This window comes from Pan paniscus, chromosome 18 (genome assembly GCF_029289425.2).
Source record: "Pan paniscus chromosome 18, NHGRI_mPanPan1-v2.0_pri, whole genome shotgun sequence".
NCBI classification, from domain to species: Eukaryota; Metazoa; Chordata; class Mammalia; order Primates; family Hominidae; genus Pan; species Pan paniscus.
Genome location: NC_073267.2, coordinates 22467060 through 22484805, shown reverse-complemented (window position 1 = coordinate 22484805; position 17746 = coordinate 22467060). Strand labels below are relative to the sequence as shown.

The 17746-nt window shown below is 43.0% G+C and overlaps 1 protein-coding gene across 3 annotated transcripts in view; it reads right to left on the bottom strand.

Annotated features, from left to right (window-relative positions):
* Positions 1-16685, bottom strand: part of LOC100973025 (phospholipid-transporting ATPase ABCA3) — a 103316-nt gene extending 86631 nt beyond the window's left edge. For all 3 annotated transcript variants that reach the window (XM_063598510.1, XM_055099958.2, XM_034939900.3), the window contains exon 1: positions 12162-16685. The gene's annotated coding sequence lies outside the window, so the exon portion shown is untranslated. The remainder of the gene's footprint in view (positions 1-12161) is intronic.
* Between the last annotated feature and the right edge of the window lie 1061 nt (positions 16686-17746).

Here is a 17746-nt window from a genome sequence, read left to right as displayed (position 1 = left end):
CATAAGATACTTTAAAATGTCTACTATTACTACAGAATATCTTTCTGACCTTGGGGTAGGCAGCGATTTCTTAAAATGGATACTAAGGACACAAACCATAAAAAAGGGGCTTTATCAAAATCTAAAATTTCTGCCCATCAAAATCTAACCTAACATCAAGAAAATAAGTCAGGGACTGAGCCTTCACGTCTGCCCTAGCACCAGGCTAGATCTCACAGCTCCAGGTTCTCGGCCTACCTGGTAGACCCAGCTGCCAGGCTGGCCCCTATGGATACAGGCTCCAGGCTTACCCATTGCCAGGCTAGTATCAGCAAACTGAGCCTCCAAGCCCATACTAATGTCAGGCCAGATTCTGCAGTCCCAGGTTCCAGCCCAGCCTGGTGGACTTGGTCTCTGGTCCTGCCCCTGCAGTAGGCTGACCCAAGCACTAGGCAGGCCCCAGTGGCCCTGGGCTTCAGCCCCATCCTAGAACAAGGATGGCACACCTGGGCTCAAACACCTGGCAGGCACCTGCAAACACAGGGCCCAGGCCTTCCCTGTGCCAAGCCTTGTGAACCCAGGTCCTAATGAGAGGTGACAGCGTGCTGGCAGTCCTCACAGCCCTCACTCGCTCTCGGCGCCTCCTCTGCCTGGGCTCCCACTTTGGCGACACTTGAGGAGCCCTTTGGCCCGCCGCTGCACTGTGGTAGCCCATTTCTGGGCTGGCCAAGGCTGGAGCCCACTCCCTCAGCTTGCAGGGAGGTGTGGAGGGAGAGGCGCGAGCGGGAACCGGGGCTGCGTGCGGCGCTTGTGGGCCAGCTGGAGTTCCGGGTGGGCGTGGACTTGGCAGGCCCCGCACTCGGAGCAGCCGGCCAGCCCTGCTGGCCCCGGGCAGTGAGGGACTTAGCACCTGGGCCAGTGGCTGCGGAGGGTGTACTGGGTCCCCCAGCAGTGCCAGCCCACCGGCGCTGCACTCGATTTCTCACCGAGCCTTAGCGCCTTCCCGCGGGGCAGGGCTTGGGACCTGCAGCCCGCCATGCCTGAGCCTCCCACCCACTCCATGGGCTCTGTGCGGCCCAAGCCTCCCCAACGAGCATCACCCCCTGCTCCACGGCGCCCAGTCCCATCGACCACCCAAGGGCTGAGGAATGTGAGCACACGGCACGGGACTGGCAGGCAGCTCCACCTGCAGCCCTGGTGCGGGATCCACTAGGTGAAGCCAGCTGGGCTCCTGAGTCTGGTGGGGACGTGGAGAGTCTTTATATCTAGCTCAGGGATTGTAAATACACCAATCAGCACCCTGTGTTTAGCTCAAGGTTTGTGAGTGCACCAATCAACACTCTGTATCTAGCTGCTCTGGTGGGGCCTTGGAGAACCTTTATGTCTAGCTCAAGGATTGTAAATACACCAATCAGCACTCTGTATCTAGCTCAAGGTTTGTAAACACACCAATCAGCACCCTGTGTTTAGCTCAAGGTTTGTGAATGCACCAATCAACACTCTGTATCTAGCTGCTCTGGTGGGGCCTTGGAGAACCTTTACGTCTAGCTCAGGGATTGTAAATACACCAATCAGCACCCTGTGTTTAGCTCAAGGTTTGTGAGTGTACCAATGGACACTCTGTATCTAGCTGCTCTGGTGAGGACATGGACAGTCTTTATATCTAGCTCAGGGATTGTAAATACACCAATCAGCACCCTGTGTTTAGCTGAAGGTTTGTGAGTGCACCAATCGAAACTCTGTATCTAACTAATCTGATGGGGACGTGGAGAACCTTTGTATCTAGCTCAGGGATTGTAAACGCACCAATCAGCGCCCTGACAAAACAGGCCACTCAGCTCTACCAATCAGCAGGATGTAGGTGGGGCCAGATAAGAGAATAAAAGCAGGCTGCCCTAGCCAGCATTGGCAACCCACTCAGGTCCCCTTCCACATTGTGGAAGCTTTGTTCTTTTGCTCTTTGCAATAAATCTTGCTACTGCTCACTCGTTGGGTCCACGCTGCTTTTATGAGCCGTAACACTCACCGCGAAGATCTGCAGGTTCACTCCTGAGCCCAGCGAGACCACGAACCCACCGGGAGAAATGAACAACTCCAGACGCGCTGCCTTAAGAGCTGTAACACTCACTGCGAAGGTCTGCAGCTTCACTCCTGAGCCAGCGAGACCACGAACCCACCAGAAGGAAGAAACTCCCAACACATCTGAACATCAGAAAGGACAGACTCCAGACGCGCCACCTTAAGAGCTATAACACTCACCACGAGGGTCCGCGGGTTCATTCTTGAAGTCAGTGAGACCAAGAACCCACCAATTCCGGGGACACTACCATGGCTCCAGGACTCAGTTCTTCACCGACCTAGCTTCTGGACTAGCAACCATACACCCAGCCTCCAGGCTGGCACCAGTGGACACAGGCTACAGGTAAGCCCCAACTAGGCACAATGCTAATGCCTGGTTCTAGACCCCTGAGGATAGCAAAATCCATGGATGCTCAATGTCTTATATAAAATGGTGTAGTATTTGCATATAATCTACACACATACTCCTTATGCCTCAGATTTTCTCTAGATACTCATAGTACCTAATATAAAATCTATATAAATATTTGTTACACTGTATTGCTTATTTGTATTATCATATTATTATTTTTATTATTATTATTTTTTTACTATTTTTGGCCCAGAGTTGAATCTGTGGATGTAGAACACACAGATATGGGGGGGTCAATTGTACACATTCTTCTCAAGCACACACAGAACGTTCTCCAGGAGAGTTCATATGTTAGGCCACAAGATAAATCTTAATAAATTTATGAAGCCTGAAATCCATTTCAAATACCTTTTCCAGCCACAATGGTATTATACTAACAATCAAAAATAGACAGAATTTCAGAAAATGCAGACGCATATGGTAATTAAACAACATTCTCCCAAACAACCAATGGGTCAATGTAGAAATTAAAGAGATCATTTAAAAATATCTTGAGGCAAATGAAGACGGAAACACAACATACAAAAATATATAAGATATATAGTATACAGCAAAAATGGTTCTAAGAGTGAAGTTTATAGCAATAAACATCTACATCAAAAAAGAAGAAAGCTCTCAAACACCCTAACATTATAACTAGAAACTAGGTATAGGAACTAGAATTGGAAACTAGAAAACCAGGAACTAGGAAAACAAGGACAAACTAAGCACAAAGTTCACAGAAGGAAGGATAAAATAAAGATCAGAGCAGAAATAAATGAAATAGAGACTAAAGAAACAATAGAAAAAAAATCAACAAAACTTGTGAAAAAGATAAAACAGACAAACTTTTAGCTAGAATAACTAATAAAAAAGGAGAGGAGATTCAAGTAAAATCAGAAATAAAAAGGGAAACATTATAATGGATACTACAGACATACAAATTATCATTAGAGACTATGATGACAGTTATGTCAACAAATTAGATAACCTAGAAAAAATGAAAAAATTCCTACCTGTATTAATCCTACCAAGTATTAATCACAAAAAGAAAATCTGAACAGACTGATAACAGACTGATAAAATAGACTGATAACAGACTGATAAATAGACTGATTAAAAAAAAAGACTGAATCAGTAATAAAAAGTCTCCCATTAAAGAAAGCCTAGAATCAGATGGCTTCTGGGCTGAATTCTATAAAACATTTAAACAAGAAATAAGACCAATCCTTATCAAACTCCAAAAAGTTGAAGAGAAAATATTTCCAAACACATCTTATGAAGCCAGCACTATTGTGACACCAAAGCCAGACAAGGACATTCAAGAAAATTACAGGCTGGCCAGGCACGGTGGCTCATGACTGTAATCCCAGCACTTTGGGAGGCCGAGATGAGCAGGGCAGGAGTCTGAGACCAGCCTGGCCAACGTGGTGAAACCCCATCTCTACTAAAAATACAAAAATTAGCTGAGCATGGTAGCACATGCCTGTGATCCCAGCTACTCGGGAGGCTGAGGCAAGAGAATTGTTTGAACCTGGGAGGCGGCAGAGGTTGCAGTAAGCTGATATCATGCCACTGCGCTCCAGCCTGGGCAACAGAGTGAGACTCCATCTCAAAAAAAAAAAAAAATTACAGGCTAATATCCCTGATGAACATAGATGCAAAAATCCTCAACAAAATACTAGCAAACTGAATTCAACAGCATATTAAAAGGATCATTCACTCACCACAATAAAGTGAGACTTATCTTTGAGATCCAAGGATGGTTCAACATATGCAAGTAAATATTAATACACCACATTAACAGAATAAAGGACAAAGACCATATATTATCTCAACAGATGCAGAAGAAGCATTTGACAAAATTCAATATCCTTTCATGATAAAAACTCTAACCATATTAGGCACTGAAGGAATGTAACTCAACACAATAAAGACTATATATGACAAGCTCACCATTAATATCATACACAAGAGTAAAAAACAGAAAGCTTTTTCCAAAAGTATCTCAGGAAAGGTACAAAGATGTCCACTCTTACCACTCCTGTTCAATATAGTAATGGAAGACCTAGCCAGAGCAATCAGGCAAAAAAAGAAAGAGAAGCCATCCAAATTGGAAAAGAAGAAGCCAAATGGTTCCTGTTTGCAGATAACATGAAAACCCTAAAATGTCAGTGAAAACACTGCTAGAACTAATAAAATACAATAAAGTTACAGGATATAAAGTCAACATACAAAAATAATAGTTTCAGCCGGGCATGGTGGCTCACACCTGTAATCTCAGCACTTTGGGAGGCTGAAGCAATTGGCTCACTTGAAGTCAGAAGTTCAAGACCAGCCTGACCAACATGGTGAAACCCCATCTCTACTAAAAATACAAAGTTAGCCAGGCATGGTAGCACACATCTGTAATCCCAGCTACTTGGGGGACTGAGACAGGAGAATCACTTGAATCTGGGAGGCGGAGGTTGCAGTGAGCCAAGATTTCGCCATTGCACTCCAGCCTGGGAAACAAAAGCGAAACTGTCTCAAAAAAAAAAAAAAAAAGTTTCTATACATTAGCATTAAACCATCTGAAGTGAAATAAAAAAGGCAACTGTATTTACAATAGCTATGAAAAATACTTATGAACAAATATAGCCAAGGAAGTGAAAGAGCTGTATATTGAAAATCATAAAACATTGATGAAAGAACTTGAAGACACAAATAAAAAGAAAGATATTCCATGTTCATGGATTGAAACAATATTGTTAAAATGTCCATACTACCAAAAGTGATCTACAGATTGAATGCAATCCCTATCAAAATCCCAATGACACTTTTCAAAGAAATAGATTAAAAGTCGTAAAATTTTTATTGTACCACAAAACCCCAAATATCTAAAACATTTTTGAGGAAAATGAACAAAATGGAGGCATCATACTTCCTGACTTCAAAATATATTACAAATCTACAGTAATCAAAACAGCATGGTACTGCTATAAAAACAGACACATAGACCAAAGGAAGACAATAGATAGCCCCAAAATAAACTCACATATTTACCACCAATTAATGGATTTTTGACAAAGATGCCAAGAACACACAATGGGAGAAAAGATAGTGTCTTTAATAAATGGAGTTTAGAAATGTGGATTATACATGCAAAAGAATGAAATTAGACTCTTATACCATGTACAAAATCAACTCAAAATGGATTAAATTCTTTTTTTTTTCCTTTTCTTTTTTTTGAGACAGAGTCTCACTCTGTCGCCCAGGCTGGAGTGCAGTGGCACGATCTCCGCTCACTGCAAGCTCCGCCTCCCAGGTTCATGCCATTCTCCTGCCTCAGCCTCCTGAGTAGCTGGGACTACAGGCACCCACCACCAGGTGGGCCTGGCTAATTTTTTGTATTTTTAGTAGAGACAGGGTTTCACTGTGTTAGCCAGGATGGTCTCGATCTCCTGACCTCGTGATCTGCCTGCTTCGGCCTCCCAAAGTGCTGGGATTACAGGCGTGAGCCACCACGCCTGGCCATTCGGATTAAATTCTTAAATGTAATACCTGAAACTATAAAACTACTAGAAGACAATGTATAGGAAAAGCTGTGCAACTAGCTCTACCAAATATTAAAACATACTATAAAGTCTCTGTAGTTAAAAATGTGTTGTACTGGTACGTAAATTGAAAGACAGCCAAATGGAACAGAATAGAAAGTCTAGAAATAAACCAAAATACATAGGGAAATTTAGTTTATTATATAGGTAACATCCCAACTAACTGGGAAAAAATTCTACTTTATAGTAAATGGTGTTGTAACAAACAGTCATTTGGAAAAATATAAAATGTGGGACTGGGAAAAGTCTCCATGAATCAAAATCTAGTATCAAGATAAGTCTGATAACATAGTACTTACAAATATGTTTTATGAAGTAAATGTCAACACAAAGCCAAAAGATAAATAACAAACTGGGAGAAAATAACTTGTATCACAGATAAAGGGCTAATCTCTCATATATATATATACACATATATATACGTATATATATACACATATATGTATATATACACACATATATACATATATATATGAAGAGGTCTATAAATTGAAGGGGGAGGGATAACCATTAGAAAAATGAAAAAAATTTGTTTAATTTCTTTGTAGATTCTGGATATTAGCCCTTTGTCAGATGGATTGCAAAAATTTTCTCCCCATCAAAAAGTGGGTGATAGATATGAACAGACACTTCTCAAAAGAAGACATTTATGCAGCCAACAAACATATGGAAAAAAGCTCATCATCACTGGTCATTAGAAAAATGCAAATCAAAGCCACAATGAGATACCATCTTATGCCAGTTAGAATGGTGATCATTAAAAAGCCAGGAAACAACAGATGCTGGAGAGGATGTGGAGAAATAGGAATGCTTTTACACTGTTGGTGGAAGTATAAATTAGTTCAACCATTGTAGAAGACAGTGTGGTGATCCCTGAAGGATCTAGAACTAGAAATACCATTTGACCCAGCAATCCCATTACTGGGTGTATACCCAAAGGATTATAAATCATTCTACTATAAAGATACATGCACACGTACGTGAATTGCACTATTCACAATAGCAAAGACTTGGAACCAACCTAAGTGTACACCAATGACAGAGTGGATAAAGAAAGTGTGGCATATATGCACCATGGAATACTATGCAGCCATAAAAAGGATGAGTTCATGTTCTTTGCAGGGACATGGATGAAGCTGGAAGCCATCATTCTCAGCAAACTAACACAAGAACAGAAAACCAAACACCCCATGTTGTCACTCATAAATGGGAGTTGAACAGTGAGAACACATGGACGCAGGGAGGGCAACATCACACATTGGAGCCTGTCGGGGGGTGGAGGGCTAGGGGAGGGACAGCATTAGGAGAAATACCTAATGTAGGTGATGGGTTGATGGGTGCAGCAAACCACCATGGCACGTGTATACCTATGTAACAAAACTGCACGTTCTGTACATGTACCCCAGAACTCAAAGTATAATAAAAAAAATTTGAAAAATGAAAAAAAAAACAGTTCAAAGAAAAATAGTCCTCAAACATAACAAAAGATCCTCATATTCACTCATAACCAGAGTAATGTCAATTAAAACTGACAAGTCATTACTTACTTTCAGAAGCTTTACAACACATTGTAGGTGAGCCTTTATGAAAATAAATACAATCCCATCAAAGTTCCAATAAGCAACTGTGTAGAAATTCTAGTGCTAGAATAGTCAAAAACAACTTCAGAAAAGAACAAAACTAGAGGTCTTATACTATCTGATTTCAAGATATATAAAGTTACTGTAATTAAAACTGTGTGGTATTGGTGAAGACACAGATACATACATCAATGAAACTGAACAGAGTCCAGAAATAGACCCACACTAAGATGGTCAATTTTTTTTCCCACAAAAGTACCAAGGGAACAAAGAGAAGTCTTTAAAAAAAAACAGTGCTGGAATAACTGAATATCCTTATAGGGGAAAAACAATAGCACCAACTTTACCTCATACTAGGAACAAGAAATTAACTCAAGATGGGTCACAGACCTAAATGAAGGTAGCTAAAAGTACAAATTTAAAAGAAAACAGGAGGAATGAATAAAATGAAGAAACATAGGAGAAAATCTCTGTTACCTTCAAGGGGGTAGGGATTTCTTACTTTGCACACCCAAGGTATGAGCCATAAAGGAAAAATTGGTAAATTAAACTCCATTAAAATACAAAAAAAAATGTACTCTTGTAAAGATACTGCTAAGGAAACAGAAATGCAAGTGGAGAAAGAAAATATTCATAATACATATCTAATAAAGAATTTTATTCACAATAGGTATTTATTCACAATACATATCTGATAAAAAAATACAAAAAAAATTAGCCAGGTGTGGTGGCACATGCCTGTAATCTTAGCTACTCAGGAGGCTGAGGTGGGAGGATTGCTTGAACCTGGGAGGCAGAGGTTGCAGTGAGCTGAGATCACACCACTGCACTCCAGCCTGAGCAAACAGAATACATAAAGAATTCATACAAAACTACAGGGGCAGAAAACAGACCAGCAGTTGTCGAGCTCTAGGGATGGGAGGATTTCACAAAGGGGTACAAGGAAGACAAAGTAAGATACCCAAAATAGTATCTTCTGCATGATTCCATTCATATAAAGATATAGGCAAAAATCACATCAATGGTTATAGGGGAGGGGTTTGTGATTGATTAGGAAAGGGCAAGAGGGAATTTTCTGGTGTTACAGAAATGTTCTGTGTCTTGATTAGGTGTGCACATTCTTTGAAACTGATCAAACTGTCACTCAAAATCTGAGCACTTCATTTCATGTAAACTGTATCTCAATAGAAAAACATTTTAGAAATCATTACAATTGCTATATACTGGATACAGACAATAAACTACCCAGTGGTGGGGATGGTATCTTGTTCTCCTTTGTCTCTCAAACACCATGGAGCTTAGTGCATTGTGCATTGTTTTATATAAAGCACACGGCCCTGCAAATCTCAATTAATACATGACTAATTTTTTTTTTTTGAGACGGAGTTTTGCTCTTGTTGCCCAGGCTGGAGTGCAATGGCGCGATCTCGTCTCACTGCAACCTTCACCTCCCGGGTTCAAGCGATTGTCCTGCCTCAGCCTCCCGAGTAGCTGGGATTACAGGCGCGTGCCATCACGCCTGGCTAATTTTTTGTGTTTTTAGTAGAGATGGGGTTTAACCATGTTGGTGAGGCTGGTCTCAAACTCCTGACCTCAGGTGATCCAACTGCCTTGGCTTCCCAAAGTGCTGGGATTACTGGCATGAAATACATGACGAATCTTAATCAAAATGGCAGAGCAGGTGTTTGGCTGATGTGGTGATGGGGTAAAATCAATTTGTGATTCATACAGCCTTCCAACTTCGCAACTATGCCATTCTTAAAGGATTTTTCATGGAAGGGGGCTTCACATCAGGTGCTTACTCCTTAGTGCAGCTGATCAATACACTCAATACACGTCTGCAAACTTTAAAGGAATTTATGCAGCAGATCCAAGTCTTAAAGGCTATTAAAAAAAAAAGCAAACAAACCTAGAAACAAAGTTCATAAAGCAAAACCATAGCAAAACAAAGATTCAGGCAGAAAGATGTTCATGATAACACTGGAAAACAGTAAGATCAAATGAAAACAGAAAGAATGATTACATAAATAATGACAGTACCTTCAATAAAATCCTGTTCCTCTGTTACAAAGAAGGGATAGATATAGATACACTGTCATGAGAGGATAATATACTACTAAGGTAGAAAAAATAAACTGCAAAATATTATACATGATATAAACACATTGTTTGGAAAAATATATATGTATAGAAAAGAAGTACATGTACAGAAAAGAAAAATGGTAGAAGATCTGTTGATAGTATGTCCTCAGGAGGTGGAAAATGGGGGACTTACACATTTTACAAATTGTATGTCTATAGAGTTTGAATTTTATGTAATGTACCTGTATTGTTTTTCTAATTAACTCTTCAGGTGGGGGAACAGGTAAACCTGTGAAGAAGGAATCATCTGAAACACTCTCCCACTAACTTTTTTCTCTTGCTCTTTTAGTGGGTAATGTTTTGGAATATTAACCATAAGTTTTCAATTCAGTACCATCCCTCATTCAATCTTTTATTTTTTGGTCTCAGGGAAGACAGAGCAATACTTAATACCTACAAAGACAATAGCCAGTTCTTTCAGTTGACCCTTTCCAGGGTAAAACAACAGATTGGAAATAATGCACAATAAGGAAATGCCGAAGCGCAGCTCCTCAGCATCATCCCATCCCTTTCACTATTCCCAAAATAGATTTGGGGGATCTTATAGCAGAAGAGTCCTGACTCCAAAAGAGCCTGGCCAGGAATAAGTACACATCAACATCCTGGTCCTAAATATGAAACACCCCCCACCCTTATCCCTCATAACTTGGATGCAACCCTTGTAAGGGAAAAGGAGGGTTGGAAGGAGCATGAACCTAAAATGCCTGAAAATTATTAGGGCAACCTGCCAAACTGTAGTCACAAAAGAACAAATAGTTATTGGAAATTAAGCAATTACATGGTTCATAGCCCTGAATTATTAGAATTAAATTTATACTTACTATTTAATTTCAGCTCCTTTTCTAAAAAGCACTGAACTGCTTTAACTGAAACACTGTAATTTTCTTAATTGTATTTAAATATATGTTTCTTTTCTTTTAAATTTTCTGCCTACTTTGCATAAAATGCGGTAGCCAAGACAGCCTTAAAGTTCTCAGCTTGACTTGAAAAGGCTTTTTCCTGACTCTAGGCCCAAAACTTTCTTTTCTTAGAGCATGATATGGTTTGACTCTGTGTCCACACCCAAATCTCATCTTGTAGCTCCCATAATTCCCACGTGTTATGGGAGGGACCCTGTGAGTGATGACTGAATCATGGGGATGGGTTGTTCCCATGCTCTTCTCATGATAGTGAGTAAGTCTCATAAGATCTGATGGTTTTCAAATGGGGAGTTTCCCTGCACAAGCCTTCTTGTCTGCCACCATGTGAGATGTACCTTTCACCTTCTGCCACGACTGTGAGGCCTCCTCAGCCAGGTGGAACTGTAAGTCCAATAAACCTCTTTCTTTTGTAAATTGCCCAGTCTTGGGTATGTCTTTATCAGCAGTGTGAAAACAGACTAATACAGAGCATTTTCTTTAGAAAGCTTTTCACTGTAAATTCTTTCTCTGTCTTGAGATATCTGTAACTCTTTTTAATAGCCTCTTACTAGTTTTACAAACCAGAATCATCTTTGTCAAGGACCTGGGAGCCATTCCTTTGAAATGCAATCATCAAGGAAGACAGTCCCCCTATCTCCCAGTTTCTGTGGGAGGGTAGGAGCCTAACTTCCCTGAGAGCCAATTAGCAAACACAGCTGGCCTAATCACGGAGGAAACACTTGTAAACTCAGCAAACAACTCAGTATGCTTCCGACAGCCCTCCAGCACCTTTCTACTCTCATCCTAGAGCTTAAAAACCTTGCCCCACTTTGTTTCAGCAGAGTTAGTTTAGACTGAGTTCTGGTCTCTCTTCCCTAGCACAACAGCTTTGCATAAAGTATCCCTTACATATGTGACTTTCTCTGGTGCAATTTATGCTTTCACAAAGGAAAACTAAGACAAATTAAACTACCTATAATCACTGAACTTCCACAGCCCCTTCTGCCATTTATGGAACACTTAACATGTTCTGGCAATGTAAGTATCAGGACCGCCCTCTGAGTTGGATACAATAGCATCTTTTCCTCTTATAGTTACTTTCAGATATAAGCCTTAGGAAATGGAGGCTTAGAGAAACCAAGCAATTTGCCATAGGTCACAGCAAATAAATTCTGGACTAGTCAGGACTAGGGACAAGGCATTTGCCTCCAAAGTCAGTGCGTTCAAGCACTTTGCATAGCCAATATAAAATTCCTAACAGTGCTTCTATTCGATTTGATTGTGTGTATGTGTGTGTGGGTGTGTGTGTGTGTTGGATGGGGGATGAGGAAGTCTCTGGAGGATTTATATGCGTGAGTTTTGTTTGGGGGTCGCCCTTTTGGGCTCTGCGCGCCCATCGCGGGTAGCGGGTCGGCCTCCCGGGCGTCGGGCAGCAGCTGCAAGCGCAGGGGGACGCCGGCAAAAGGAGGACGCGCCAGGACTCCCTACCACTCACCCTCAGGCCTCGCCCCTGCCGCTGCCGCCGCCGCCTCCGCCTCGGCCTCCGCCTCCGCCTCCGCCTCGGCCTCCGCCTCCGCCTCCGCCTCGGCCTCCGCCTCCGCCTCCGCCTCCGCCTCCGCCTCGGCCGCCGCCTCCGCCTCCGCCGCCGCCTCCGCCGCCGCCTCCGCCTCCGCCTCCGCCTCCGCCTCCGCCTCCGCCTCGGCCTCCGCCTCCGCCTCCGCCTCCGCCTCCGCCTCCGCTGCTGAAGGGCGCCCGTCCACCCGGCGGGACTCCTCCTCCCAACGCCCTCCCCAACCGCCAACCGCCCGCGGGCAGGTTGGCAGCCTGGCCCTCGCGCGGACCCGGCCGGGAGCTGGCTGCACGAGGGCCGAGCGCGCGCAGTGCGCGGAGCGGTAGGAGTCAGTGGTGCGCAAGGCAGGAGGTGCGGGTGAAGCTGTCGGCGGTGCTCGAGGGGAGCACGCAGGAACCTCCTCAGTCCCTCTTCCGCACGTGCGCCCACGAGTGTAGTCCCCAGTTTGTTCCACCTATTACCCCGCAGCTCCAGTGCGCCCCACCCGTTGCCCCACCAGCCCAACGTTACTTCTTCCCTGCTTCCTCGCCAGCCCGTCTGGGGGCGGGGACCTCACCCACCGCCCCACCCACCTCGTCTCATGCTCCCAACCCACCTCGTGCCATGCGCACACCCATCTCGTCCCTTGCGCTCACCCACCTACCCTACGCCCCAAGTCCCTGAAAGGGCCCCACTTAGGTACCCTTTTGGGTGGTCTTCAGGTTCTTTGCCTTGTCGACCCTCCTGGACGACCCCACAATTCTCCGCCTCTCGCGGGCTTCTCTCTCCCTCGTGTGTCATGGTCACCTTCAGCTGGCCCAGCCGCTGAAGACAGAAGTTTAAGAAGATTCATGAGCCGCTGCTCCTCAGGGTCTACTGGAGTTTAGCAGATAACTTCCCAAAGGCCCGGGGTCCTGCAAACCCCTCATGCGGGCCACCCAAAAGATTCCGTCCTGGAGCAGACCCCGCGCCACGCGCGCTGTCCTCGCGTTCCTTTTTCCAGCCAGCGCAGCCCCTGCGGCTTCTGTCCGGGACGGTTCTGCGCGTGGGACGCCCAGCCCGCTTCATCTGCGCCCGCTGCCTTTACCCGCCAGCCACTCCGGCGTTTCCACCTCCGTGTATTTCTCATGCTCCCCACGTTCTATAATGCTTGCTCCTCTTGGCGCGCCCCACCCCAATTCTCGCCTCCAGTGTAACTTCCTGTTTAGAATCGCAGCTTCTGATTCGATCACAGGCCAAATTCACTCTCCCCTGCAATGCCGGATACGACTTGCTCCAGCTCCGAAGTTAAGCTTTGTCAGGAGAGGGCGCTAGAGGAACACTGCAGGACAAGGAGTTCTCTTCCTGGTTGGGGAAAAATCCAGGACTGTATAGAACATCCTCCGCCCCAAACTGGGAAAGGAGCCAACAGACCAAAGAATGACTCAGACCAGTCCAGCTTGATGAGTAGATGAGTTTATTGGGACTCACGTGTAGGGCATTTCTTTTTTTTTTCTTTTTTTTTCAGAGGGAATCTCATGGCACCTCGTTTTCATCATCACTGGATGATTTCTCTGGGTTAGCAAAGGTCAGGAAGACTTGTTCCAGTGTGATCTGACTGACGGAATAGTCTTCTAAATCAAATTGCTCTTTAGCTTGCTCCAAAATGCCAAACACCTTTAACAGCAGCAATAAAAACACAGTTACCATTGCAATCTCCCCTTCAGCCCCCAACTCAGATAAGCCTCTCCTCCACTCCCCCACTCCTATCAAGTGTATGTTGGAGGACAAAAGGCACAGAAGGGGGAGGTGAGAAGGCGGAAGAACAGAGAACTGAGAAAGTGAGAGGAGGCCATCTCTTGATGGACATGGACTAATAGTCGGATTTAGGGGAAGAAATCAAGGCAATTAAACTCTAGGGGTGTTTGGAAAGTAACCTAACGCTGCTGCTCCTCCCAACAATGCCAGGCTCCCATTCCAAATGCCCGAATCCCAAATACTCCCCACCGTTAGTGCTCTCTTACTTAACATGCAATGTTACAAGGGCAAGATTTCTACCATCACCTTTCCCCAGTCCTTGCTGGGAATGTAGCAGTTAAGGATCCCTTGGTTCTTGTGTTTTAAGACACTACTCAAGAAAGGATAATAGGACAGGTGAATAATCTTACACACTTCATTTGAAATCACCAAAATATTGCTACATTTACTTAACTATATACTTGAAGGGGTGGATAGAGGAGGTTAATACAAAAGGAGATGTGACCTGCTAACCCAATCTCTTTGGTATCCATGATATAGTTAATGGTTTCGGCAGATTTATTCCTCATGAACTAGTCTTATTATGTGGAGTTCATAGCAATGATTGAGGGTACAAATATTAGCCAGTTCACCTGCCCAAAGTAAAACACCTGAGCCTTCTAAAAGTCTAATGTGGTCAGGTGCAGTGGCTCACGCCTGTAATCCCAGCACTTCCGGAGGCCAAGGCGAGCGGATCACCTGAGGTCAGGAGTTTGGGACCAGCCTGGCCAACATGGCGAAACCCTGTCTCTACTAAAAATAGAAAAATTAGCCGAGCGTGGTGGTGCACTCCTGTAATGCAAGCTACTCGGGAGGCTGAGACAGGAGAATCGCTTGAACCCAAGAAGCAGAGGTTGCAGTGAGCTGAGATCACGCCACTCAACTCCAGCCTGGGTGACAGAGTGAGACTCTGTTTCAAAAAGTAAAAAAAAAAAAAAAAAAGAAACTAAAAGCCTAATGTTACTACGAGACTTTATTCCTAAATGCAGTGCTGAGAATCTGAACCAGGATGTTTTCCTCCTGGCAGTGTGTGGGCATGTACAGTGTGTTTGGTGGGGAGGACAACAGGAATAATCACAATAAGAACAAGATTAATAACAATAAGGATTAATCATAATAAGAATAATCATAGTAAGAATAGCCTCACGTGTGAAACAGAAAATCACGTATAAATCACCAAAGTCAGGCCACTTGTTCTAGTTTCTTATACAGGTGAGTAATGATCCACTGGTAGAGTAGGAGGAAAGAGGGTGGTGTCTATTCCTAATTTAGAATAAACATTTGTATTTACACTTTTATTGCATATTTGTAGATTATAGCAAATGAAATTAACTGGGATTAAAAATGTTTGAAAAAACACGTTTGTAATGGTGTGGGATTTTTCTTAATGTTAGTCTTAAAGCATGTATTGCCTTCATGATCACACAAATAAATATGAGATATTTCAAACATCGAGCTTAATGAATTATTTAAAGCAAATACACACGAAACCACCCTATCCAGGTCAAGTAATAATAACCCATACATTCCCATGTGCTATTTCCCAGCTTCTGTCCTCTATAAAAAGTAGCCATTGCTTTTATTGTTATTTGAGCAATTCCCTAACAGTTCCCTTTTTATCTTTTTATCTACACATGCACCCCTAAAATTGTGATTTCTATTTTTCTACTTTTGAACTTCATATGAATGGAATCATCCAGTATTCATTCCTTTCTTTCTGCTTCACTCAATATTGTTTGGAAACTTCACTCATGTTGCATGTAATTATAATTCATCATTTTCCTTTCTGCACAGTAATCTGGTATATGAATGTTGTATATTTTCCATTTGTTTACTAATAGACATGCGGGTTGTTTTTAGTGTTTGACTTTTGTGAATATCACTTATTTGAATATTATTTTGCGTATCTCTTGGCAGAAGTGGATGCAAGTATCTCAGGTATATACCTAAAGGTAGAATTTTTGGGTCATTGCTTTTTGTAAAATTGGTTATGCCAACTTTAGCTTTCCCTTGGAGGTACACAGAACTGGTGAATATCCCTTTCACTCTTCACATAAGAAAAGGCTGGACAAACTGCAAATTAATAGCTTTTATTTAACCTATCAGTTCTCTGATTGGGCAAATACTGGACAAACACCTAACTCAGCATCATGGGAGAGACAGGTGCCTGCAGGGAGCAACAGGACAAGCATCTACTTATACAAGGCAGACACTGCTAAATGACATATCAATTGGTAAGAAGATTTAAACATTTTTTAATGCATTGCTAAAGGCCAAGTATTGGTCTAGCATGAGAACATAAAGATCATTCTTTTATTTTTAACCTCTGTGATACAGTTTGCTTTAGTTGTGTTTCTTACATACCGCAGAGTTGGATTTTGCTTGTTAGCCAATCTGAAAAATATTTTTTTCATCTAGTCAGAGAATTAAGCCTTTCTATGTTTATTGAGAGGACCAATATGTTCTATAGAAGTTCTCCCACACTGTTCTGTAATTACATGTCAGTGGAAATACACATATCTACATACATGCATAAGACACACAGCACATATCCCCACTCTGGTTGGTTCTATTTATTGTTATATTCATGATACAGAAACATTTATGCATTTTTAAAATATGTATCAATTATGTTATATTTTATCACACAGATACCTTTCATTTAGCCCAAATTTTAGAGGCACATATAGTCAATGCCCACCATTAGTTCTTACACACAAGCTCTGCCAATCAATTTTTAGTTAATGGGAATTTTTTTCATGTGTGTATTCTTCAGGAGGAGCTAATAGAAACAGCATTCCTTGTGTTCATGAGTCTTTGTGACTCTTTTCTCTTTTTTTTAGATGGAGTTTTGCTCTTGTTGCCCAGGCTGGAGTGCGATGGTGAGATCTCGGTTCTCTGTAACCTCTGCCTCCCGGATCAAGCAATGCTCATGCCTCAGCCTCCCGAGTAGCTTGGATTACATGCATGTGCCACCATGCCCAGCTAATTTTTCATATTTTTAGTAGAGATGGGGTTTCACCATGTTGACCGGGCTGGTCTCGAACTCCTGACCTCAGGTGATCACCTGCCTTGGCCTCCCAAAGTGCTGGGATTACAGGCGTGAGCCACCGCGCCTGGCCTTTTGTGACTTTTAATCCTGAAGGTCGCTTCGGCTGGAAGTAAAAACCTTGCTTGCGTTTTTCTTTCATTGAATATCTTTATTTATTTTTTATTTTTATTTTTAGAGACGGAGTCTTGCTCTGTCGCCCAGGCTGGAGTCGGTGGCGCGATCTCGGCTCACTGCAAGCTCTGCCTCCCAGGTTCACACCATTCTCCTGCCTCAGCCTCCTGAGTAGCTGGGACTACAAGTGTCTGCTACCACGCCCGGCTAATTTTTGTAGTTTTAGTAGAGACGGGGGTTTCACTGTGTTAGCCAGGATGGTCTCGATCTCCTGACCTCATGATCCGCCCGCCTCAGCCTCCCAAAGTGCTGAGATTACAGGCGTGAGCCCCCGGCCTCATTGAGTATGTTAAACATCTGACTTGCTCTCCTAGCATAAGACTTTCTTGTTACAAAATCTGCACTCAATCTGACTTTTTCTATTATAAAATGCTTGTCTTTTTTGTCTACATATATAAAAGTCCCTGCCCCATTTTATTATTAAAGTGAAGTAGTTTATTAGAATATTCCTTGGTGTTAGTGATTAGGGGTCAGTTTTTTCAGGTATACTGGTTGCCCTTTCAATGAGTAGATTTGTGTTCTTTTATTTCAG